Source organism: Natator depressus, chromosome 3, assembly GCF_965152275.1.
Source record: "Natator depressus isolate rNatDep1 chromosome 3, rNatDep2.hap1, whole genome shotgun sequence".
In the NCBI taxonomy this organism is placed as follows: Eukaryota; Metazoa; Chordata; order Testudines; family Cheloniidae; genus Natator; species Natator depressus.
In genome coordinates, this window is record NC_134236.1 from 108,000,675 (window position 1) to 108,026,144 (window position 25,470).

The following is a 25,470-nucleotide window of genomic DNA, read 5'->3' on the forward strand; positions in this document are numbered from 1 at the left end:
AAGTCTCAGTAGGAATGAAAAGCATATTAAGTAAAATCAAGTGATGCTAATTGTCTGTTACTAAATTAATTAGTGTAAGTCAGGTAATTTAGAAGGTCTGCTGATGCAGTGGGAGGGTTTTGAAAGCCCAAGGGAAGGCTTAAGAGTTTGGGAATTGATTGACGTGATATCAAAGAGCCCTGAGAGGATGGGAGGGTCCCTCAGTACTCTTGTGATGCGGTGTACCAGGCATTTGCTGCCCCCTGCTGGAGGCTCCACCACCTTGGCAAATCCCACCTTAGGAAGAGGTCCTACTGGAAGGGAAGAGCAGGAAGTTCAGAGCTGTAGGGTTGCTGAGCAAGACCTATCATGACCAGCTGCAGGCAGAACCATTGACCAGCAGTCCTCTGGCACATAGAAAGGCCAGGAGTAGGGGGTGGCCAATCAGGGCCCATCAGGCCAGATACACAGAACTGGCTGCTTCGACTGGGGCCAGTGCTGAATGCAGGTAGGAGAGAAAAAGCTGGATTTCCCTGTCCTAAACCAAGTAGCCTGGCCTAGTCAAGGGGTTAACCTTGACAACACTGTTCGTGCATCTCTATGAAGAACTAGCATTTATATTATGGATTTTAAAGCCCCAGTAGCTATTTTGAGTTAAAATTGTTTTCTGTTAACTCTGGAAGAGGTCAGGACTGAAAGCTGACCTGGCTGGAGAGACTGGCCATGGAAGCAGCAGACCATTGTAGAACCGGGACACTAGGGGCTCTCCCCTTGCAATGCGGTGTCTTGACACTAGGGAGCACTCTGGTGATGAGTGCACACTAAAACAACTACCCACTACAAGCATTTGAAAACCTCATACAGTATATCAAATGCCTCAGCACCAACTGTGGGGATGAAACTAGACAATCACTAGGCTCAATCAAATAAGTGCACAGAAAAAATGATCAGACAAAAACACCATATCAACCATGGCATGAACACCTCTTACAAAGTGATCAGTCCATATCGGATCTTTCAATACACATACTCAAAAAAAACCTGCACAACGGCTTTGAAAGGCAAGGCTGGGAACTTAAATTTATAACTCTGGTAGACTCTAAAAAACATGGACTTAAAAGGGACACTGGTTTCATGGCTCTTTGCAACAGTCTAATATACTCCTTTACAGCTAACCTGTAATGGCCCATGTCAAGCCACTTTTGGATAGCAATCTAACCATTATTTCCCATTCCCTCTCAAGTGACCTCCTGCAACATGTTAGCCCTTATTCTTAACTATCTGTCCCAAATTGTATTTAGATCAGACATTCTCATTTCTTTCCTCAAACCTAAAGAAGAGCTCTGTATAGTTTGAAAGCTTGTACCTTCCACCAACCAAAATTGGTCTAATACAAGATACTTTATCACCTACCTTGTCTCACTCATATCCTGAGACAAACACAGCTACAGCAACACTGCAAACAAATGGATTATGCCTCATTCTGCAGGTTTTCCCATATTTGTTCCATCTCTAACTGTTTAAAAAACAAGACTTGTATACTTTAGTGCAGGAGGAAGGAACTGGGTGGTGGTGGTACTTAGCAGGATAGTTGCTTTTCACAAACTGGCAGCCAGGACTTTCATTATCTTATTCATCATGAGGAGTTCTTTTCTGACTAATGCCCCACAGAGCATGAATAGCAGTAGAGGTGTGGTGATTCATAGCTGATTCATCAACCAGACCTGAGTCAGAAGAATTTGCAGCATCTGAGAGTGGGGCACATATGGGTAGTTGTTGCCAGCTTGCTTATGATCTTCCTTTTTCATGTGGTTTGATGCTTGTGGAGATTTATTAGCCCCTGTCAGTGCACTGCATAGATAGGACTTCATTGATGCTTGGAACAAATTGTGGAAAATGGAAATTACATGCTTGCACTGGTAGTTTTGTTGAAGTATGCTTAGATTGGTTGTATGTTACAATAGAGTAGTTTAGGCAGCTTGTTCAGCCACTGTGAATGAAAATCAATGTGCAGCAAGTCTAATCGAATGGCATAGGATTTTAAAGACGACACTAAAAATAAAAAAAACCCTATTTCTTCATGACAGTGACTCACACAATGAACTCTTTGTAAAATAACGTTTCCCCGAGCAAAATAGATCTCAAATGGCCCTTTTCAATATATCCTTACATGACAATCCAAAGACTATTCAAAAACCACACTCCTATTTGAACCCATGTCATATTCCACGGCTGATTGAACCTGAGCATTGATCATCTGATTTTATGGAACTATGTAAAGAAACTTACAATCTGTTATTCCTTTGGAAAATTAACATGCACAGAATTAATCTTGTTAAAGAGAAATCAGCAATGTGTTGATCCTTCAAGTCCATCACCCTTTGACACTGGCTACTAGAGATCACAGACAATATGTATACTGATTAAGGATAGCTGAGAACTCTTGAATTTTAGTGAGAAGCATCTTTTTTGTTTCCTCTCATTTTATTTTCCTAAGAGAGGAATTTTCATCTTTCTTAGACTACCCAGTAGAGTGAGGAAAAGATGATTCCTTGGAGGTAATGCTTAGAGCTCAAGTTGCATTTATTATTTTTTTACTCTTTTAATCAAACTTTCCTTCAGCAAAGTCATTCCAGCTGTCCATGATAAAGCTGTGCTTTCCACGTTGTACAGTATCTTTACTTATTCGAGCTAAATATTTCTTCAAGCACTATCTATCTCAGGGGTCTCAAACACATGGGCCTCTCCCCCCAGCGCACCACATCCCCACTCCTCTGCCTACCTCTAGGTGCTTCCCACCACCAAACAGCTGTTTGGTGGTGCTTAGTGCTTTCCAGGAGGGAGTGGGGAGCAGCAGGGAGCCCCCTGCTTAGAGGAGGAGGTGGAGAAGAGGTGGGGCAGGGGTGGGGATTTGGGGAAGGGGTTGGAATAGGGGCAGGGAGTGGACAGAGTTGGGGTGGGGACTTTGGGGAAGGGGTTGGAATGAGGGCAGGGAAGGGGCAGAGCCTCATGGAAGGGGTGGAGTGGGGGCGGGGCTGGGGTCAGTGGAGGGAGGGGGGGCTTTTGTACCTTTATATGAAAAGGTGTCAGTGATGTGGCCCTCGGGCCAATGTACTAGTCCTCATGTGGCCCTCATGGTGATTTGAGTTAGAGATCCCTGATCTATCTTATCCTTCTACTATAGCATCACCATTGCAACACTGGTGGTTAAGCTTGTGGGATGACTAACTCCAAGCAGAGGCCAAGTAGAGGCCTGCCTGTTTGACTCTTACTTTTATTGAAAGACAGCAACTGAAACTGAAGAATACAGAGCAGTTCTGAATTCACACCCATTCTTCCTGGAATTCTCAATGAAGGTGATGGTTGCAATGAAGACACTTCTGATAGAGACAAACACCTACAAGATCTCTATCAAGCTTTCTTACAACTACAATACCCACCTGCTGAAGTGAAGAAACAGATTGACAGAGCCAGAAGAGTACCCAGAAGTCACCTACTACAGGACAGGCCCAACAAAGAAAATAACAGAACGCCACCAGCCATCACCTTCAGCCCCCAACTAAAACCTCTCCAACGCATCATCAAGGATCTACAACCTATCCTGAAGGACGACTCATCACTCTCACAGATCTTGGGAGACAGGCCAGTCCTTGTTTACAGACAGCCCCCCAACCTGAAGCAAATACTCACCAGCAACCACACACCACACAACAGAACCACTAACCCAGGAACCTATCCTTACAACAAAGCCCGTTGCCAACTGTGTCCACATACCTATTCAGGGGACACCATCATAGGGCCTAATCACATCAGCCATACTATCAGAGGCTCGTTCACCTGCACATCTACCAATGTGATATCTACCACCATGTGCCAGCAATGCCCCTCTGCCATGTACATTGGCCAAACTGGACAGTCTCTACATAAAAGAATAAATGGACACAAATCAGACGTCAAGAATTATAACATTCAAAAACCAGTTGGAGAACACTTCAATCTCTTTGGTCACTTGATTACAGACCTAAAAGTTGCAATTCTTCAACAAAAAAACTTCAAAAACAGACTCCAAGGAGAGACTGCTGAATTGGAATTAATTTGCAAACTGGATACAATTAACTTAGGCTTGAATAAAGACTGGGAGTGGATGGGTCATTACACAAAGTAAAACTATTTCCCCATGTTTATTCCCCCCACCCCACCCACACTGTTCCTCAGACGTTCTTGTCAACTGCTGGAAATGGCCTACCTTGATTATCACTACAAAAGGTTTCCCCCCTTCCCCCCGCTCTCCTGCTGGTAATAGCTCACCTGAAGTGATCACTATGGTTACAGTGTGTATGGTAACACCCATTGTTTCATGTTCTCTGTGTATATAAATCTCCCCACTGTATTTTCCACTGAATGCATCTGATGAAGTGAAGTGAGCTGTAGCTCACGAAAGCTTATTCTCAAATAAATTGGTTAGTCGCTAAGGTGCCACAAGTACTCCTTTTCTTTTTGTGAATACAGACTAACATGGCTGCTATTCTGAAACCTGACTTCTGATATGGACATATGAAACTTGGAACTTGGCTGAGAACACCAACTTATTTTATGCAGGCCTCCAAACTCTCAGACAGTGAGAACTTTCAGTCACTACTAGTATGGGTTGGATATGAAGTGGCCAGCTTGAGAAGAAAGGTTCTGTGTTCTATTTCTAATTTCCTGAGCCATTGCAGAGCTCCCCTGCCCCAAACACTTAAATAAATATCTCCTTAATTGAGTCAGGAGGCTTGTGCTGATACAACCTGGACTGTACTACCTGTCATAGAGAGACAGGATTGAACTAACCACCCCCCAGTGTCCTTATGATCAATACATTCACTGGGATAAAAACTGTACAGAACCAAAAACCCTTGTGTACTGAATGCACTATGGAAAATGTTTATATTTAAATAAAATTTAAATTCAAATGGAAAATAGATACTCATTTTATAAGACAAATCTAGCAAAACCCATCAACAAAAATATTCATTTATCCATTATAATATCATTGAAGATGTAAGGAAGAGGAAATTTTTGCAATGGGCTGTATAGATCATTTTCTCAGATGGTGAATTTCCTCATCCTCTCACATGATACAGTCATCAGTTCCTTTCCGAAACTGTACCTGTTTCACCCAATTAAATGAAAAGCATGGTTTCACTTTGTATTATCCTATCTGTTCAGTTAATGACTGCATCTTAGAGAACTGATTCACAATGGAAAGGTGCTGAGAGAGGTACTCAGAAGACAGTACTAGTTATTCATGTGATAGTCTTTAGGATTACTAACTCAATTGTATACAAATATTTTAGCATAAGTCATTTTAAAAAAATCGAAATCTGTTTTCTGTAGTGAAATGTGAAATGTATGTTACAATAAATTTAGAAATGACTGCAAAGATAGTTTACTGCAGATATCTTTAGAAACCCTATTATCAGTCAGTCTGCAGAACAATGCTTTTTAGTGGTTTTTCCACCTTATTTCTAGGACAAATTTAGAGTGGGGGAGGTACATAGATCAGATTTTCAAATATTTTTATAATGCCAGGTTTATGTACAATCATTATTTAAGTGGTGGCATAGGATGGCATGGTTCTTGGTCCCTCTTAGCACCCACACTGTGCAAACCGGGATGGAGAGATAGGTAAGGTAAAAACAATGCCTGCCCAGAGTTGGCCACATAGGAAGCAGAGATATTGCATTTTCTACAAGAGTGTGGAGCTACTGCTCCAGTGACCACTTCAGGGGCCTTTAGAAGGAATTCTGGCATGCTCCAGCCATCACTTAGCCCAGGAATAGAATCAGAATCTCTCTCTGATTAAAGAAAGGCTAAAACCCTCCTCTACCCTTTCCTAGGCCCTTACAGTCAAGTTTTGTTTTCATCCATATTTCAGTCTCTCTTAAATAGACTGAATATTCTTTTGTATCTGATCCTTTTTGTCAAAAATTCCCACTGAAATCAGTGGGAGATAATTGTATCCAATGATTGTATAAGCAGAAGCTTTAGAGACAGAAAATACACAATATGTCAACTAGTCCTTCTCCTTTCCCATGGAGGATTGTCTCATATTGTGAATTTGCCAAAATTTTGGTATGTTTTAAACATCCTAAGTAATGGGGTTTCCACCACTTCCCTTGAGGAAACTAACTAGAGGTAGTGCAGTGGAGTGGCTAGAGTACTGGATGGGGAGTCAGGTAGGGTGACCAGATAGCAAGTGTGAAAAATTGGGGAAGGGGGTTGGAGGTAATATATAAGAAAAAGCCCTGACTATTTGGACAGTCCCTATAAAATCAGGACATCTGGTCACCCTAGAGTCAGGAGACCTGGGCTCTATTATAGCTCTATAATATGCAACCTCAGACAAAAAGAAAAGGAGTACTTGTGGCACCTTAGCGACTAACCAATTTATTTGAGCATAAGCTTTCGTGAGCTACAGCTCACTTCATCGGATGCATACTGTGGAAAGTGTAGAAGATCTTTTTATACACACAAAGCATGAAAAAATACCTCCCCCCACCCCACTCTCCTGCTGGTAATAGCTTATCTAAAGTGATCACTCTCCTTACAATGTGTATGATAATCAAGTTGGGCCATTTCCAGCAGAAATCCAGGTTTGTTGAAAGTTGCGATATTACAACAAAAAAACTTCAAATCCAGACTCCAGCGAGAAACTGTTGAATTGGAATTCATTTGCAAATTGGATACAATTAGCTTAGGCTTGAATAGAGACTGGGAGTGGCTAAGTCATTATGCAAGGTAACCTATTTCCCCTTGTTTTTTCCTACCTCCCCCCCAGACATTCTTGTTAAACCCTGGATTTGTGCTGAAAATGGCCCACCTTGATTATCATACACATTGTAAGGAGAGTGGTCACTTTAGATAAGCTATTACCAGCAGGAGAGTAGGGTGGGGGGAGGTATTTTTTCATGCTTTGTGTGTATAAAAAGATCTTCTACACTTTCCACAGTATGCATCCGATGAAGTGAGCTGTAGCTCACGAAAGCTTATGCTCAAATAAATTGGTTAGTCTCTAAGGTGCCACAAGTCCTCCTTTTCTTTTTGCGAATACAGACTAACACGGCTGTTACTCTGAAACCTCAGACAAGTTACTTCTGTTTCATCTCCCGTCCTCTCTCTCTCTTATCTAGTCAGAGTGTACCCTTTAGGGCAGGGACTCTCTCACTATGACAATTTGTACAACACCTAACAAAATAGGATCCCAATATTGATTAGGTCCCCTAAATGCTGCTGTAATACAAATAATAGTCTTGGGGACTGAAGTTTACCCTAACATTCCGCCATTTTCCTCATTTTTTATTCTACTACTCATATTTATACCACAATTTCCTTTTCTACAATGATGCCATTTGTACTATTTTTCCCCACTTTCCATTACTGTTTTACTAATTAAGTGCACTGTCAGTTTTAGGCAATTTATGAGCAGCTATACTGCAATACACATGCTGTTCAAGTCACTATAACTTTTCTATTTCTTACGTCATGGTTAAGTATGCTGAATTTTTTTTTCTTTTTGCTATTTTTACTCTACCAGACATCTCCTGTACTGTTATACAATGTTAAAAAGTAACTAGCGAATTGAGACTTGTAACACATTTTTAGTAATTGATCAGACAGTTTTAAAATAAAATAAATGGCATATTGCCGATGCTATTCCATACACTTCCCTGCTCTCTAGTGGCTTCTGTTAAATGAATTTGGTGGTCTCAATCCATTTCCTAATAGTCCACAACACAAAAAACACCACCACAATTTGCACTAACTGACAAGCTTCTTGGAATTATTATCAAAAGAGGCCAAGGACTGAATGTGATGGAGACCGAGCTATCCTCTTTCTTGGTGGTGGTGCCTCTAGGTCAGAGCTGAGGCATACTGGTGGATCATTTTGACAAAACTTGTGCTGTCAATGACTAAGCTATGTCTCTGAGTGGACAGAGCTTCAATATGGCAACTTTCTCCAGTACTTAAATTTGATAGGGAGTATAAGTAAAAAGAGTAACACTTAAATTATAGCAACTTACTGCAAAATAAGATGACAGGAGATTTCTCAGTGACCATCAGTGCCTAAAGATCTTAATTTTGTTGTTAATTATACATACTGTGTTTGCCCTTAGGAGCTCCAGTCATGGACTAGAACCAAACTGTACTAGGCACCATATCAAGAAAGAACAAAAAGAGGGTTCCTGCTCCATAGAGCTTACAGTTGAAGTCATTTGCAACTGAAAGTGTGAGGCCTGCCTTCGAACAAACAAGGTGGGTGAGGTAATACATTTTATTGGACCAGCTTCTGTTAGTGCAAGAGACAAGCTTTTGAGTTGCACAGAGCTCTTCTTCAGGTCTTGTAAAGCTTGAAAGCTTGTCTCTTTCACCAGCAGAAGTTGGTCCAATAAGAGATATCACCTACCTTGTCTCATTAATATCATGGGACATACACAGCTACAACAACACTGCAAACAACAACTCAAGGAAACAGTTACAGGTGATCTACACAGAGTGGTTTCACTACTTAGAAAGGACCTCTCAGATGCAGTACAGCACTTCCTTGTGATCCATTACACCATGTTCATTGTATGGTTGTTAGAGGACTTGAATCAGTTCAGTTCAATTGCCTCCCATTTCAACTCAGTCAATTAGAAGAAGCAGTAGTACAGGATAAACTGTGCCATTAGCAGGAGGTAACAGATGGGTAGTATAGTAGGTAGTTAGCTGTCAAGGAAAAATACAATCCAGAAAGCGATACATAAGGCTTTTGTTACCACCATAAAGTAAACCTAGACTATGCCGAAGGAATCATTCCTATTCATGGATCCAGAGCTAAGCAAATGCTATGCAATCAGATCCGGTAAGCCAATAAAAAGTATCAAACTCCCACCTTTGTGATGTGTATATATATTGAACTGCCAACACAAGGTGTTGGCTCTGACTCAGAAGAGCATCCCTAGAGGAAAATGTTTAAGCATGTGCTTAAAGGTAAGTGCATGTTTAAATGTTTTCCTGAATAGGGGTGGACTTAGGTGCTTATGTGCTTAGGTGTCTTTCTGAATTGAGGCCTATAGTATGGTAAAAGCAAATGATGTCCCATACTTTCTGTATCATTATGATGTCCAGTGTGGCAGCTTTAAGTTTATTTGCTGATGTGCTTGATGATGGCAATATGTGCCATGTCCTCTGCATCTCTAATAGACTCTTTAAAGTGCTTCCCCATACAGTGCTTTCAAATCTCATTTTGTTTCCCCTTTTAGTCCTCAGCAAAGCAGCTATTAAAACCCGCAAAAACAAATAAAACAAACTTACACACCACTTAGCTGTTGACAATGGAGTCCTACCACTAGAATGAGCAATTTAATGCAGAATACTAAGTGCACGGTGCCAGTCAAGTAATTGTTTATTTGTTGGTGTATCTTTGCTTTACAGAAGTATTGCATTCAGCTTAATTTAAATCCACACTAGTGCTGGCCAAAACTCAGAAATTCCAGTTTGTGAGAAATTTTGAAGTTTCCCCATTAACTGGAAATTTTGGATTTTTATTTAATTTTTGAAACATGAACAATGTGTTTCCAAGACAAAATATGTTCCTCATAACCACAGCAGCTGCCGTCTGAAATTGATGTGATTCTTTTCACTCTCACTACTGTCTTCCACTGAATAGAAGCCATAAAAATGATTGTCTCACAGCCACTGTTCTTGGTGGGAAGCAGTGACCCTCACAAGAGTCATTTCAATTTTGGGCAACAGCTCCCCAAACTTCCAGGTCCCTGATGTGTGAATTGCTCTGGGGCTGGGGACCCTAGGGCTCCCAAACAGGCTTAGAAGTCTGGAAGCCCTTGGGTCCCAGACCTCCAGGCAGCCTTCATGGCAGGGCTGCCCTGGTGCCATTCACCCAGGAAACTAGTTCCAGGATTTCCAGGCTTCCCCGCCATAGAGCAAGGAATCCCTGAGAGCTCCTGCTCAAGCCAGGGTTCTCAGTGCTTCCAAGGCTACCAGACTGCCTGCTGCGGAGCCAGAGAGTACTGCTTAGAGGTGAGGCTTCCAGAATTTCCAGTCTCCCACTTCCACAGCAGGGACCCTGGAGGTCCTGAGAACCCCCAGGATGTCCAACCTTATGGAGCTACCATGCGGACTGCCCTGGGGATGGGGAACTCATGGCTTCTAGAGTCTGTGGCTCCAGAGCAGTGCGACCACACAGATTGCCTGTGTACTAGCGACTTCAGGGTTTCCAGGGTCCAGGACTCCAGAAGCCCAACGTCCACAACAGCCTTCCAGGTGAGCTAGTACCATTGGAACCCTGCCTGAGATTCAATGAAAGTTCACTGAACTTATATATTACCATGAAACATTCTGGGTTGGATGAATTGACACCAGCTCTAATCCTCACCTACTGGGGAAACAAACATCCAACACCCTGGGAAATCTGTAGGCTATCATATTCTGCAGAATCAGAGAAAACTCAAGTGGAAGAAATCTGACCTAAATGTAGATCTGGGAGAACATCACAAAAATTTATTCTTTAAAATAAAAACTGAATTTACTTCTGCAGTACTTGCAAGCCTTTTGATTCCCTTTCCCTGAACACATGTTTCAGTAAATTTTATTTTTAAGAGTATTCATGGCAGGTGAATGTACTGTGAATATTCACACAAACACTGAGGCCCTTGAGCAGGTGTGATCATTGGAGTTGTAAACACAGGGCTGGTCAAAACTGAGAAAGTGATTTTACAAGAAATGTTAAAGTTCCCTCCATTTCACATGGTCAAAAGGGACTCATTTTTCTGTTTCTTGTGACTTTTTACAAAAACTAAGAGGTTGGGTTTTTTATTAAAGTACAGTAGTTTTCAAAATGTTTCACATTTTTGAAAACCTTATTTACTTACTGACTGCTATTTTTTGTGTGGTTAGAGCTGGATGATTTTTGTTAAACGACAAAAAGGGTAATGATTTCAAAGTCCAGTCTGATTAAAACTTGGATAAAAGTATTGATAAAATACGTTGCAGAAAGAGTCATAGAATATGTGGACAATTTTGACTGCTCTGATCATAGGTTTCTAAGTTGCAAGGTCATTGGCTGAGCTTGGGAAGGCCTCACATTCACCTCTATGGCCTTTTTCTGTTTGTATTTAATGCAGTAACTTTTGAAAACTCCAGCCAATCCATTCCAAAATTTCAGGGAATGTTCTAGGCATCAACTCTATTGATTTGGGGGAAAACTGTAATACTGAAATGAAGGACACAGAGCCATTATCAGCTCTTTATCAAAGCCCCAAACAGCTCTACAACAGTGTACAAATCAAAAACCCATTAACTCCTTCCAGCATAATAGTACCACATTACATCTCTGCCATCCTCCTGGAGAGTTTAATATATTGACACCATGAATGATTTATCTCCCAAACCGAAGGAAGAAGAGTGGGAGCAAGTGCTATGCAGTAAGGGGGGGATGGGGGCATGCACACAGCCCCTGGCATGAGGGAGGAGAACGTGGGACCCTGGTATGGGTGGGGGGATAGGCATACAGATCCCCTAACATAAGAGAAATGGGGTATAACAGTGTGGCACCCACCTCCCATGAGCACCCCCTTCTGGTCAGGTGTCTCTGCACTCATTAAACAGTCCCAGGCCTGGTACAGGTCCACACCCCCAGGCCTTCCTCCATGGAGGCCATTGTTTTGCCCTTCTGGCCCCAGCTCGGCCTCTTAACAGTTCAGTTCCCCTTCTGGGAGTTATTGTTATCCAACTGCAGAACACTTCTCCAGGAGCCTGGGGCGGGGGGGGAGGGGACGGGACACACCTGTGCATACTCACTAGTGCGGGTCCCAGACCAGGGACCCCAAGAATAACAGCCACATGCCACCATGTCCCTTTAACTACTCTGCTTTCAGTTTCCTGGGCCACCTCCCTACACTCCCAGCCTCACACTTATCTCAAGGCTCATCTAAGTTCAGGCCTAGCAGCCAGCCAGGAGCATTTTCTCACTGCCACAGTCCCTACCAGCACTGAGCTGTCTATGGTGTTGCAGTTCCTTTTAGGCAGCCAGGAGCACCAGCTACACTCCTCTAGCTCCAGCAACAACCTGACTGTCACTATCACTGTCTCTGCCTCTGCAGCTCCTTTTATGTGGCCCTCCTGGGCCCTGATTGGCTGCTCCCTGCAGCCTTTTTGATTGGCTGCTTCCCTTGCATCAGACTGGACTCTAGGCTTCTTGGAGGACTCCTCTACTACTCCTTTCTGGGACAGATATGGCAGGACACTGAGGCCTCCAGCAAGGCCTAGTCCACCCTGTCACAGGGGGTAATAATGTTACATACAGAAGCTCTGCCCTGGGGGAGAATGAGGAAATTTGCTATGGGGGCAATTGTTGGTACTCAGATCTCCTTCTATGGAGGGAAGCAGGGGAAATGGGGGACCCTGGAATGGATGGAATTTGGTATAGGGAGAATAGGGGTGCATACAAAGCTTCTGCTACAGGGAGGATGAGGGACCCTGGAATGGGGGCCACACAAAGACCCTGGAATGGGGACAGATGGTAGGAATGGAGCATACAGGACTACTGGCAAGAGGGAGATTGGGGAATCTGATATGGTGGGAGTTGGGGGCCCTTGGCGTGGGGGAAAGATAGTAATGAGAGTCACAATGAGCTTCGAGCATGGAAGAGAGATTGGGGGACTCTGGAAAGGGACAAAAGGAGAATGTGGAGCAAGCAGAACCCTTGGAAAGGGAAGGTGGGGGGCATGCAGAATCTGATATAGTAGCATGGGAGGCGGCACCCAGGGAGGTTGTGGGATGGAATGGAAAGATTCAAGGAGCTCCTGGTGTATGCAGTAAGCTCAGCCAACAGAAGCTGAGAACCGTATAACCCCTAGTCTAGGTGGGGACTGTAAAAAAACAATCATGCAACTTCCTATATGTGACCAATCAGAAGAACGGCCATACTGGGTCAAATCAAAGATCCATCTAGCCGAGTATCCTGTCTTCCGACAGTGGCCAATGCCAGGTGCTTCAGAGGGAATGAACAAAACAGGGCAATTATCAAGTGATCCATCCCCTGTCGCCCACTCCCAACTTCTGGCAAATGGAGGCTAGGGACACCATCCCTGCCCAATCTGGCTAATAGGCATTAATGGACCTATCCTCCATGAACTTACCTAGTTCTTTTTTTTTTGAACCCTGTTATCACAGAGCATTAATATTGATTCACAAATATTGAATGCTTCCAGGAATGCTCACAGCATAGACATGGAGCAACCCCTGGCCTGATATTTGTTTGCACAAAAACAAAATTAACAATTGTGCAGTGAAAAAAATTCTAAGACTCTTTATAGACAAATCATATCAAGAAAAGAGCTAAATTCATCAAATGAAATATTCATAGTAATGTGATGCCCATCGCTATAGTGACTGGAAGTCAGACATCTGGGTGCTGTTTTGGTGGTATTTGTCAACTGACAGTAACACTTCAGTTCCTCAGTAGACTAAGTGCCCCTATGACTTCCAAACATCCCTTCCAAACTTCCAGATGTCAAACTGTTGACATAGAAGGGGATGGGAGGAAGCAGTACCATGCTGTCAACTTGCCCTGTGTTAACTCACATAGTGGTAGAGTGCACAGTAGGGCGGTAGTGGGATGTACAGTCTTCTAGGAATTGCAGTTAAATGTGTACAATGGGCTGCTCAGGAAAGTATTGTCCCACCAGAGGCATAGTCCTTGCTGGAGCACCTTCTGGCTATTATCATAACTTATTTAATATTGTATTTCAGTAATACCTCCTAAAGGGCTTATGGTCACACTGTTCTAGGTACTTGTTACACATATTGAAAGATCATAGCCATTTGAAGTAGGAACCATTGAAGTTTAGTTTAGAGAGAGACCGGTGACTAAATGGCACATTTTTAGTCTTCAGTTGCATGCAGGAGGATTTCCACAATAAATATTCCTCCCAATTGTAGGAAAAGAAATTGCACTTGTAATGTAATGTAATGTAATGTTTTAGGTTTTTTTTGCATGGAGATTTTCTGTAGGTGGGAGCTCTGGAAATAAGAAATGATTCAAGAAGCTCAAGCCTTTTATTACTGTTCTGCTCAGATTCTTAAAAGAACTGCACCACAAGTAGTTAACAGAAATTTCTCCAAAACAAGAAATGTCTATATATCCAGTTAAATAGAACTGGTTTGTAAAACTATTTGATATAGCACCATCAGGTAACTCCCCATTACATTATATAGCATAACCTGGAGATTGTATGAATGAATGAATGTTTTTCTCATCATCTAGAAAAGATCTGTACACTTTCATTTCACCCAATGTGCATTTATTCTTGTAATAAGGAAAGGTGTGATTGGGACATTTCTGAATATAATTCACTCCTAGAGATCATTGTATGTTAATCTGTTATGTATAAATGAAAAAAAACCAATCCTGATGTTTCTAAGTTCTTTGATCTACAGTTTTTTTAAAATGCATATTTACACATATAGTTTGTCTTAAAATTTCTGCGCTAGCTCATTCATATATTACTTCCTTAGTGATGTTCATTAGTTTCTTCTTAGCACCATGTCAATAACTGCTTTGCAAACCAGCAGTAGATATTCATTTTCACTGCAGAGTCATTGAAATTGATTATATCATTGATAATTTGATTTTGCTTCTTTGCTGTGCTGGTGAATCAAATCATTTAATTGAATGAACAGTAACAGTCATGGAAGTCTTTGATTATGACCTGAAGTTAACATTTACTTTTGTCTGCTTTCTTATTTTCCATGTGCAGTCACGAAATAGAATTAAGATATATATTTGCACAAATATCTGTGTCTGTTTTTCCTAATATTCTGATCTAAATGAAAAGTCAGAAATATAGGGCATAAGGGAAGGGACTTCCTGAGTCATTGAGTCCAGTCCCCGGCTATTCCTGTAATCCCATTCATAAATTTATCAGACTCCCTCTGAAAACTAGTTAGGCTATTTGCCCACACCACTAACAAGGCACAGAGAAGGGGGGGGGAAGAGTTCTAAAGATATCAACAGTGTTGTGCCAAATCTGTCTCACAAGGAAAACACCAGAAGCTAGGATCAAATAAAATGTATTGAAGATGGCAGATCAGCTATCATGTATCATAATGAAATCACTGGCTCACTCAATGTTTAACAAATCAGTGAATTTGCATAAGAGAAAAATTGTCAATGAAAACTGATGAACACCAATATTTCTAAGACAAGACTGTCTCTGTCCCAACTCATAAACATTGTCTTTTCCCCACTATTTCCATGTAGCAGGCACAGTTCAGAGGCTTGTTAGCTTGACTTCCATCAGGGCTGTTGTAAAATTGCAGCTTATACGCACTTTGATCAAAGACACATTTATTTATTGCTTGTACGTTTTCAAAGAAGTGAGCCATCTTCACCAATGGAGAGTCTTTAAAAATGTTGTTATTAAACGGTTCTCATTATCCAGTTACTCAGAAACAATGTTTTCAAAGACTATCAGGGTTGGAAGGGACCCCAGGAGGTCATCTAGTCGGACCCCTGCTCAAAGCAGGACCAGTCCCCAATTTTTGGCCCAGATCCCTAAATGGCCCCCTCAAGGATTGAACTCACAACCCTAGGTTTAGAGGCCACTGCTCAAACCACTGAGCTATCCCTATCCCTTTTAAAATACCAGTACCATGTGGGAGACTCTGGTTTAATCTAGGTCCAGGACTCTCTTTTTGCGGGCCAGGGGGGTGGGTGGGTTTGCCGGATAGAATAGAGCATGCTGTGGAGAAAGTGTTTTGAACTCATGCAAGTATGAGCTACTTTTTCTATTCCCTGAAAACGCCCGCCCGCCCCCCCCCCACTAATTAAATAGTTTTCAGAGTTGCAGCCGTGTTAGTCTGTATTCGCAAAAAGAAAAGGGATACTTGTGGCACCTTCGAGACTAACAAATTTATTTGAGCATAAGCTTTTGTGATGAAGTGAGCTGTAGCTCACGAAAGCTTATGCTCAAATAAATTTGTTAGTCTCTAAGGTGCCACGAGTCCTCCTTTTAATTAAATAGTGGCTCACTGGAATTTTCAATATTGGAGTGTTTCAAGAGAAGCCTCTAGAAACACCATTTCTGACCACTACTTATTTCTTTCTATTTCCAACCCTTCAGATGGACTGGCAGAAAAGTTTGGAGGAGAAGGTTGCACTGTTAATCTTGGATCTTCTGTCTAGGGAACACACTCAAATATCTTTGCAGGGACTTTCTAGGAGTACCTAGAGAATAAAACTTCCTCACCCTGCCCTATTGTGCTTACTCAGCCCTGATCTCAGTGTGAAAGGGTGGTTCAGTCACTCATTGCATCTGATTTTAAGCCTGGGCTCCTCTGCTGAAAATGGAAACCAGGGTGCCAGTTAGTAGAGCTGTACAAATAATTGATTCTTTGGCTTCACTGGCAGTTCTAGGGAGGAAAAAAGGCAGGTAAAAAGAAAAAAAAATAATTTCAGGTGGACAAACATTTAATTCATGTTTTAATTTTGAATGGTTTTTAAAAATTAAAAGTGAAGGAAATTTAAAAAACAAAATGCTGTTTTGAAAGTATCACAATGAAATGTTTTAACTTTTTCAGATTTTAAAAAAAAACTATCAGTGAAACTGATAGGCATTCACAAAACATTTTGGTGTACCTGAATCTGCATTGTTCACTAGCTATGTTTCTGACAAAAATTTCACCCAGCTCTACCAATTAATGCCAGTTTGGTGACATTTTTTTGTGACACAGACACCTGTCCACTAGGAAATGCACTAAGGCCATTCACTCACTTTACAGAGGCTACCAAAAGCTGTTATGTATAATTTTATAATTTGATGTTTATTACATTATAACTTGTTGACATAATAATGGGATCAGATATTGAACAAGATTACTTTACTACATGATCAAAAGGTAGAGGCTGGCCTAAGAAATAGAAAACTTGTTAAAACTTCCAAGAGATAAATATTAAAGGAAAGAAAATTTGGGGGAGGGGGGACTAAAAGTGGAGTTTCTTTGATATAATCAGAACATTTACTCTAGAGCAAAACTATATCTTTAAAATTAGAATGTGGTTTTCAAAAGAGAAAAACTAATAGACTAAGTTTACCTTCAAGCACACAATTTATACAAAACAATTGTCATGCAGTCTTTCCAATTTTAAAATATTTATTGGAGATCATGACCTATGAAGTGTATTGCAAAGAGGCCAAGATATAGGAGGTGCAGAGGTAATTTAACTTTATTCCTATTTTAGCTCTAGAGGGAAAGAATATTGACTGGCAATTTTTTTTTAAAGAAAAAATACAATACAATACACACAATAGACAAAGGAGGCAGTTTTAGCTGATGTGGTTGTATTTGTTCTATAAAAGTAGGATAGCTTTGATTTTGTTTATTTGAGGAGGATACTGGTGCTATTTCCCCCCACCAGTGGCTCTTGATCTATCCCTTTGAATCTGTCTCTGAATAGCACTAATGTTTTTCTCCCAAACCAAAATCACTGGAATATCTGTACATAAGGCTCGCCTCCCATGCTCAGTGATTTAGAAATAAGACATTCTGAAAAAAACCCTTGAATGAACACCTGGTGTTCAAAAAATGTTTAATACCTCAACAGGAAAGAAAATAAATACAAGGACAGCAACAAGCCATATAGCAGTCAATATCTAGTGTGATGATCTTGAGTGGCGAAACTCAATGCAGCTATCTAATTAATTGTGACATTTTCCAACTGCTTGAATGGAAGCCTGTAAAGATTTCCAGTGAGTCCCCAATTCTGTTTTACTATGACTGGTGTATTCATTTGATGTTACTAGCATTGTCTATGACAGCAGCTGAATTTTCCAGATGTTTCCTCAATGAAAGGAAATATTTAAGTGTTTGGTGTCCAAGTGTTTCTTCAATATTTCCAGTTTCTTTTCACAAGCTACTGATGTTGACTAACATGATGCGTGTCATCATTTTTGATCTTGAAGTTTTACATTCAATTTGAACTATGAGTGAAATCAGCAAACAGCATCTAGTCATTCAGCCACTATAAGTTCATTAATTCTGTGTAATCATGTCCTTTTTGAACTAAGAGAAACCTGACTTCTTCCACATATTCCATAAAACGTCCAAGATCATGGCCCTGGTATAGCTCTCTGACACTGTTCTGCATTAGCAATGAGCAGAAATGAAATTCATAACTTATTTTACCACCTTTGTTCACAAATTTCTAACCTGGCTTTGGAACACAGCACCTCTTGATGAGCTGAAATTCCACCTACTGGTGATTGACATCCTCAGGAAGATATTGATAGAAATCTGCTTTGCATCTGACCATGCCAGGAGCTCTCTCCTTACTGTCATATGTTCAATGTACTAATGTCTGGCCTTGAAAATGTCTGAGTCACTGCAAAGAAAATACCATGTACAATTGTTCCTGACAATCTCAATAATTTTAACTTGCTTTTCCTCACACTTTGTCCTTTTGATAACTGAGAATTAACGAGCAGTTTCAAGTCATGTTCAAGCTGTATGCATATCTCCATTCATATGACAGATTCGGGGTGAAATTCTGGTCCTACTGAAGTCAATGGAAGTTTTGAACATGTGTTTCAATGGGGACAAGATTTAGCCCTCTGCCTTCAGCTGTGTTTTTGTTACACAGTAGCTCTTTAATTGTAATTTATTATCATTTCAGGGGCCTGTAACTGAAATACTTTAGAAACTTCTTCCTTTAGGGACAGGAAAGTCTCTTTTCTCATCTTATTTAGAACAGGAGAACCACTTGCATGGGGATTGATTCTAAGGTGCCTTCACTGCCTTCACTGCAGTTAGCCCAGGTGTGGCCCCTAATTCCCCTTCACATCAACCAGAAAAATTTAAGCCAAGGCTTCAGGGTGCTTTAAACTTGGGCGGGGACACACAGGTGAAGATATAGACTTGAGTTTGGGTTTTGCTTCAGCCCAGGCTGACAACCCACCACCTTTGTAGTGAGAAAGCACGCTAATTAAGCCCAGGTGCTATCCCAGAATTCCAAATGGGCTGTACTTTGTCTAACTCCTCCCTTCTTCCACACTGTGTTTGAAACCCACATTTGCCTTTTCCATGCCTGCTGTGCATCTGCATCATTTTAATAGATGCTGTCCAAGAAATCACCCTCCCGTGCAGCCAGCTGACAGAAATGGAGAGTCAGAGTATTCAGTTGGGTGCCCTATGATTCACTTTGTGGTTTTCAGACTGAATTCTTTAATGACATTCTCATTAAAAGTTCTTGCTTGCAAATGCTCTTTGCTTTTGCCTTCAGAACTGTCTTCATTAATAATGAGTAACTCCACTTGCAAGTTATTTACATGAAGTATTTTTCTCCCATCGCTGCCACAGACAGCTGCTCTGTGCTAGTTGAGAAAGAGAGACCACCCTGCAAATGAATTCATAGAGCACCCCGGTGTAATGCACCGCTTAGAATCATGGAGTATCCCACCAAGATCCATCCCAGCGCATAGGCTAGTACCGCACCCTTGTGGTTGCAGTCACATGGGTCTGACATAGGTAATACTTTGTAGCGGGGACACTCTACCAATCCTAGGCAAACCTGGGCTAACTCTGAAGTGAAGACCTCTGCTAAATATAGTCTTGGTTCTGTAACACTCAGCTCAGGACAGATAGTGTAGTCAAATGTGTGAAAAATAAACACTTTCTAAGAATGCCTATGTTTCCAGGGACTGACTTGGTAAAGATCAAGTGATCATAGGTCCTGATTTTACCCTGTTTTTCATATAATATTATTTAAGAACATTTAAGTGTCCCGATTTTTTATTTTATCCATAAAAATGTGGGAGGTTACAACTACAAAACATTAAGACATTTTGCTCATACTATAATAAGTAGAACTTGCTGACTGCAGTGTGTACAAATAGTCCAGTTGGCATGTTAGAACTTGATAGTAGTGACCCCAGGACACACTTACCAAAAATGTTTGTTTTTAAAGGCAAAGTTACAATAAAACATTAACATACTACATTGTACACTACTTGTTCAGGATCAGGTTAATATTCAAAGAACTTGGCTCAAGTTTCTGGGTTGCTGGCTGGGAAGCCTTCCTCTGAGTACTCTAAAAAGAGTGACCAAGTTTCTAAATACCTATCCTCTTTTTGGTGCTTCTCTTGTGTACATGGTGCAAAAGCTTTTCCATAACAAGGATAGTCCATATTTTATTATTCCACAACTCCATAGGAGGATGGTCACTTTTTTCCAGTAATGTGCAACAAAAAGTTTAGCTGCTAACAATAACATAAAACAATTTGTCATTCTGTTTAAAATGTAGATCTTTTACTGGAGCATTAAGTAAGCAGGTCAGGGGATTTCTAAGAAGCCAGCATTTTGTCATAAGATGAATCTGTTTAATAATTTTTCTCCAAAATCATCTAATTCCTGGACACAAACACCAGATATGCAAGTATGTTCCCTGTTCCCTACAATCCCTCCAACAGAGCATCTCACTAGAAGCAAAAATAGGTTAGATCTTAATTGGAGTCAAATGCCATCTGTACAGTAATTTATAAACAAATTATTTAAGCTACACAAATTGAAGATGTATGTCTCTTTTCGTACACAGAGACCCACTCATTCATATCTTTGTCCAAATCCCTGTCATATCTTTTTGTCTGGATTATTTTCTTATCAACATCTTTTTCAGTCAACATTGTATAAATCTTAGCAATTAAACCTTTTGTTCCAGCTTGCTCCTTGGTCAACTGCACAAATGTGTTTAAAGGTCTGGCTAGAGCTGCCTCATATCCAGATTTTACAATAAAATGTTTGACTTGTAAATATTGAAAATACGGGATCTTTGTCTTATTCATGTTATTACAGATCTCTTGGTACGATTTCAAATCAGGATCCAGGAACAACCGTCCAAAGTGAGTAGTCTCAGCTCTTACCCACAATGAATATTCACTTCAATATTTCCTAGGGATATTTTCTGATTTCCTGATTACTAATGAAAGAAACTAAGGGACAGGGCCTTGACGACAGGAATTTAGAACATATGTCCAGCTGCTAAGGTGGACTGTATGAATGGGTGATTTTTTTTTTATTTCTGATGACCTAAATTTCTGTTCAACCCAACAATTACTATGAATAGCTATATTTGGGCTCCAATGATGTTAAAGTTTTACCAAGCATTCTAGGTGTATTTTTGTCTTTGTATGAATATTTCATTACCTTAAAAATGTTGCCTCAAATATGTCCTTTTTCTTCCATTATGGTCAAGTTAGGCAAGGGCACACTGTAAACGTCTATTAGTGATTACAGAGATGCTTCCAGCTCTACAGGACTGAGTGATTCTGAATTTTTTCTCTTGGCAAATAGAAATGGAAGGCTTCTTATCCCTTTCAGTATCATGGAGAAAGTAGTCCTGCCCTGAGGCAAACTGGGACTAGTCATAGAGAAAGGTCATGTAGGGGCCAGTAACTGAAATCTCTTGGAATTTTGTTTGGCTTGGGGGTTAAGATCCCAGTGAAGGACTGAAATATAGCCTCTCTATTTTTAACATCCTTGATGTAGGACTGTCAGAGCAGAGTTTACCAGAGGGGACACTGAAAGCTTGGGTAAGACTTGTTTACTCCTGACATCTACAGGTACTTGATCCTTCCTGTCACAAGTAGTAAGGAATAGGCCTGCACTGCCATGAACTACTGACACATATGCACACTTAGTAAATAAAAGAACTCTGTTTCCAATGACAGAGTCCCAAATGCCAGTTTCCTGGTTGAGTTGTAGACAATCAAGAATTCTGAGGAGTGAGCCCAGTGATATTGCACAGTTGTGAAGTTTGGATCCAGACCCAAACTTCTACAAAATGTAGGGATATTCAGAACAGTGGTTTGGCTCAGACCTCTCTGATTCAAAGTCTGTCATGGGGAATCATGCAGCTAGCAGTTCATTTATCAAGGACAATGGGTTCTCTGTTCCTACAGCTCACATATAGAAATCTACCTTTTGCTCAGATAATTTCTGATTGACTCCTCTCTTGTTTGGCAGTTGAACATTTGCAGAGAGATGCCGGGGAAATCAAGGAGTTGGCGTTCTGCTGTGAAGCTGGGGAAACGACTTCTAAGACTTTTTAGGTTGGCTGCCCCTCGTTGCCCCGGAAGTTCTCTGCTCGCAGCCTTGCCAGCTGCCATTGCTCAACATCTCTGCATGACAGAGCACTGACAGTGACTGCAGCTCTGCAGCAGGTAGCGTGGCCCATCTGCGGGTATGTCTAGACCAGAATTGGAATTTTCAGCTCAAGTAGATAAACCTGCACTACCGCTGAACGAGCTGGTGTGCTAAAATATACTGTGCTGCTGTAGGGGTGAGAGCAGCAGGAGGGGCTAGCCACCCCAAGTATGTGCCTCCTGTCTCAGATGGAATTATACTGTGGGGCAGCTAGCCCCTCCCACTGCCTGCGCCACTGCAGCTATGCTCTATTTTTAGTGCCCTAGCGTGATCAGAACAAGACATACTCAAGCTGGAAATTACACCTTCCAGCTCCAGTGCAGATATACCTTTTCTGCTTTCAGACCCCACTCCCATACCTTTTCAAATGTTCCTTCCCTCTGCTGGGGCCCTCACCTGACTCTGGCCCCCACCTGCAGGAGGATATACCCCAACTAGCCACAACATGAGGAAGACAGAGACCCCACCCCCCTGCCTCTCCCACATTACTGTCTCATGGCATCAGAGACAAAAACAATCCAGTTAAGTGCGACATGCTTAACCAGGAACTTCACTAATTTAAGACACATGTCAGGAAACAGATTTAAATCCAACTATACTTGATCGCAATGGAGGCTGCTGAAGGGAGACAGGTGTCACACCATAGATGCATTACTATGTTTAGGACTTTCAGATGTCTCATGTTGGTTCCATCCATTTGCTTCTTTAACAATTTTTGGTCTCCTTAGCTTGGTATTGTTTCATCACTCCCTCTTCCAGGTGTTGTCTCTTTTTATGATAATTACACATCCAAATCTGTCATCCTGGGCATCTTGCAGTTGTCCTTTGGCACCTGGAAACAACAGGTTAAATCACTTTCCTTCTGCAGATGGTGGGCTTGATTCTCTACTGCCTGGCATCTTGTGTAGTCATTTATACCTGTGTTTTGCACTCACTTGGCACAGGTGTAACTGGGTACACAAAGGGCAAAGCAGTAGAGTAATCAGACCAGTGTAGCCTCTCAACTCCATGGGTCTGTCCGATTTAATATGGTACATTTTTCAGCTCCCATGGCAGCAGCATTATTACTAAAAAGGTGCCTTCAGTTAATTAAGAATTCCTTTCAGTGGGAAGAAAAGACCTCCCATCAAGCCACACCAACCAAGAGTTTGCTGTATACATGAAAAATCTCTTTAAATATTTCCCTTCAGCAAGCATAAACAGTGGAACTTCCACCCAAGCATTCTCAAGCACTAGCTTTGAATATCACAATACTTACTGATAATTTTGTTCCCCCGCAAGCTCTCATATGGAAAAACAGAAAGTGCCTGGAGTGGGAGAACAAGGATCACAGTGTGACATAACAAACACAGCGATGGGTAAGGAGGACAAGGCTACAACAATAAGACAGCTCACTGAATTTTTTAGAAATTTTCATTCAATGATTATGTAATTTCCATCCCCCCCATTTTTGACAATCAGTGAAGATAGTGCAACTGCATAGCTATTAGCTCTATTTCAAACATTCTTTTTAGACCTACGTTGCACCAAAATGTCAGCTATATTGTTTCTACTTTGAGATAGACAGAACATATCTCTCTTTGGCTGACTTTTAGGGATAAGTAAATAGATCTGGATAAAATAAACTCTGATATAAAGCTTTTCCCCAAAGGTTCCCCAACACTGAAGGGTTTTTTTGTTTTTCTTATTGAGATTTTACATAAGTTTGACTGGAAAAAAAGCTATGCTCCTCAATACTTTCTGGACTGGATTCTGGTCTCGTTCTAGATTTACACAAGTAATGACTTCAGTGGAGTCATTCTATTTACCTTGATTATGATCTTAAATCAATCTTGATGTTTTTATCTGGATGCAGGATGCAAGGAGAGAACATAAGAATGGCCATACTGGGTCAGAAAATGGTCCATCTGGCCCCGTTTCCTGTCTTCTGACAGCAGCCAATGCCACTTGCTTCAGAGGGAATGAACAGACCGTGTAATCATCAAGTAATCCATCCCCTGTTGCCAATTCCCAGCTTCTGGCAAACAGAGTCTAGGGAGACTTCAGAGTATGGGTTTGAATCCCTGCTCAGCCTGGCTAATGGCCATTGATGGACCTATCCTCCATGAACTTGTCTAGTTCTTTTTTGAACCCTGTTATAGTCTTGTCTGTGTGTTGTGTGAAGAAATACTTCCTTTTGTTTGTTTTAAACCTGCTACCTATTAATTTCATTTGGTGACCCCTAGTTCTTGTGTTATGAGAAGGAGTAAATAACACTTCTTTATTTACTTTCTCCACACCAGTCATGATTTTATAGACCTCTATCATATCCCCCCTTAGTTATCCCTTTTCCAAGCTGAAAAGTCCCAGTCCTATTAATCTCTGCTCACATGAAAGCTGTTCCATACCCCTAATCATTTTTGTTGCTCTTTTCTGAACCTTTACAATTCCAATATATCTTTTTTGAGATGGAGCAACCACATCTGCTCCCAGTATTCAAGCGGGGGGCGTACAGTGGATTTATAGAGAGGCAATATGATATTTTCTGTCTTATTATCTATCCCTTTCTTAATGATTCTCAACATACTGTTCACTTTTTTGACTGCTGCTGCACACTGAGTGGATGTTTTCAGAGAACTATCCACAATGACTCCACAATCTCTTTCTTGAGTGGTAACAGCTAATTTAGACCCCACCATTTTATATTTATAGCTGGGATTATGTTTTCCAAGGTGCATTACTTTGCATTTATCAACACTGAATTTCATCTTCCGTTTTGTTGCCCAGTCACCCATTTCGGGGAGATGCCTTTGTAACTCTTTGCAGTCTGCCTGGGACTTACCTATCTTGAGTAGTTTTGTGTCACCTGCAAATTTTGCCATCTCACTATTTACCCTCTTTTCCAGATCATTTATGAATATGTTGAGATATGAATGAAAAATCAGTTCTTTGATATTTTCATGCTGAACCAAACCAAGAAGTACTCTAACCCAGTGGTTCTCAAACTAGGGCCGCCACTTGTTCAGGGAAAGCCCCTGGTGGGCCGGGCCAGTTTGTTTACCTGCCGCATCCACAGGTTCGGCCAATCGCAGCTCCCACTGACTTCGGTTCGCCACTCCAGGCCAATGGGGGCTACAAGAAGGGTGGCCAGCACATCCCTCGGCCCGCGTCACTTCCTACAGCCCCCATTGGCCTGGAGTGGCAAACCGCGGCCAGTTGGAGCCACAAACGGCCAAACCTGCGGACACGGCAGGTAAACAAACCAGCCCAGCC

General features: G+C 41.3%; 1 long non-coding RNA gene across 1 annotated transcript in view; it reads left to right on the plus strand.

Moving 5' to 3' along the window:
- LOC141984031 (uncharacterized) overlaps nucleotides 1-24,564 on the plus strand; it is a 99,881-nt gene extending 75,317 nt beyond the window's left edge. Inside the window, exons 3-6 of the long non-coding RNA XR_012638621.1 lie at nucleotides 20,869-20,915; nucleotides 22,039-22,255; nucleotides 23,500-23,576; nucleotides 24,074-24,564. This is a non-coding gene — a long non-coding RNA (uncharacterized LOC141984031). The remainder of the gene's footprint in view (nucleotides 1-20,868; nucleotides 20,916-22,038; nucleotides 22,256-23,499; nucleotides 23,577-24,073) is intronic.
- The last annotated feature ends 906 nt before the right edge of the window (nucleotides 24,565-25,470 follow it).